Source organism: Papaver somniferum, chromosome 5, assembly GCF_003573695.1.
Source record: "Papaver somniferum cultivar HN1 chromosome 5, ASM357369v1, whole genome shotgun sequence".
Taxonomy (NCBI): domain Eukaryota; kingdom Viridiplantae; phylum Streptophyta; class Magnoliopsida; order Ranunculales; family Papaveraceae; genus Papaver; species Papaver somniferum.
The window spans coordinates 194,530,900-194,533,115 of NC_039362.1; positions in this window are offsets into that span (position 1 = coordinate 194,530,900).

Sequence of the window (2,216 nt, forward strand, 5' to 3'; positions counted from 1 at the left end):
TAGCGAAGGAGAATTGAGATGCAATCGAAGGCTCGTATACCCTTGCTATTTTAATAGCTTCGACGTTTTTATCCCTCAGCATGGATGATATATATGCTAGGGCATCCGCGTGCCTGAGGTCCCTTCTGCATAAGTGCCGGAACTTATGTTCGGGATTTGCGATGCCAATGTTTGGACCAAGGCCATGTAAGCTGAGAGGGTGTCATCGTACACATTATACTCGAGCCCTATTTGCCGTATGACAAGCTGCGAATCACTTGTCAGCCTTACATCGGTTACCCCCATCTCTATTATTATACGGAGGGCATGTACGACAGCTTCGTATTCAACGATGTTGTTGGTATGCTCTTTGAATTCTAACCTAAGTGCCTGTATAATCCTTTCTCCGGTTGGGGTGATATGACAATGCCTATTCCTGCTCCTTCCTTATTTTTGGATCCGTCGACGAAGACTTCCCATTGTCTTTGACTCGCAGGTTCGAGGATATCCATTGGATCCTTGTTTTCTTCTTCCTCGGCTTTGGTATTCCCTTAATCTCTTCGTCGTTGTCAAGGGGGAGGTCTGCTAAGAAATCCGCCAGAACTTGGGACTTCCGAGAATGTTGAATTTCATGAATGATGTTGAATTGGTCCAGATGGGTGTTCCATTTGGCTATTCGGCCCACTTTTCCCGTGCTTTTGAGGACTGCTTCCAATGGTGCTTTGCATGGGACCCTGACGAGGTGAGTTAGGAAGTAGGTTCTCAGTTTTTGAGTAGCCCACCAATGCGAGGATGAGCTGTTCATCTTGTATAGTTCCTTTCCGCAGAATTGAGGGTCTTGCTGACGTAATAGATAGGTTGTTCTATCTTTGTATTGGTTTTGACCAATACTGCGCTGACTGCGTCTTCTGTTGCTGCTATGTACAATGCCAAAACCTCATCAGGATCTGGCTTCTGCAGGATCGGGATTGAGGCTAGGTGTTCTTTGATTTTTTGGAATGCTTCCTCGCATTCAACGGTCCATTCGAACCTGCTCCCTTTTTTGAGAATATTGAAGAAATGTTTGCATTTGTCCGAGGACGGGCAATAAATCTGCCCAAAGCTGCTATGGATCCATTGAGTTTCTGTACTTCCTTTAAATTCTTTGGGGACGGCATCTCTACTATGGCTGAATCTTTGCTGGGTCTACCTCGATGCCCCTTTTTGTTACCAGATACCCGAGGAATTTCCCCGAGGTGACACCGAAAGTACATTTCTCCGGATTCACTTTCATGTGATGTTTTCTCATTGCTTCGAAGATATTCTCAGATCCTGGTGGTGATCTTTACGCAGCTTGCTTTTGACGAGCATGTCGTCAACGTAGACTTCTAAGGTTCCTCCAATCCATGGCTTGAAGATAGCATCGACCATCTTTGGTATGTTGCCCCTGCGTTTCGAAGTCCGAAGGGCATTCTAGTGTAGCAATAAAGGCCATGTGGGGTGTAGAACGCTGTGTGTGGCTGATCTTCTTCTGCCAGGGCCACTTGGTTGTAGCCAGAATGTCCATCCATGAATGACAGTTCTTCATATCCTTCTACTGCTTCTACCAGCTGGTCTATGCTCGGCAGGGGATAGCTGTCCTTTGGACATGCCTTGTTGAGATTAGTAAAGTCGATGCATATTCTAACCCCTCCATTTTTCTTAGGAACAATGACCATGTTGGAGATCCAGGTAGGGTACTTGACTTCCTTGATAAATCCTGCGTCTAGTAGTTTCCGAAGTTCTGTTTCTACTGCCTCATGATACTCTGGAGCTACTTTTCGTATTTTCTCTGCCTGAACGGGGGCGTGCCCGGTTTGATGCGTAGCTCGTGTTGGATTACTTTTGGGTCAATCCCCGGCATATCTCCTAGCTTCCAGGCGAACACATCCGCGTATTCCTTAAGTAATTTGGTTAAAGAATCTTCCCTTCCTTCGTCCATTATGGTCCCTATTTTGATCATCTTCGGGTTTCTTCCGTTCCTATGTTGATTTCTTTTACGGGCTCCACTGGTGTGAACACAGGCTTCGGATTTCCGAGGACTGGGACGTTCTTTAATTGCTATTTAGCGTGTTTCTGTTCTTCGCTGGTTGTTGAAGTACTTGTCTCTGTGCTTAGGACATTATCATCTTTCGTCAAGCCCTTCCCTGTAGTTTCCTTGAGGAACAGGTCTATGGCCTTCTCTTTCGCGGTTTCTTTATTTTTTACTCTTCGGATTT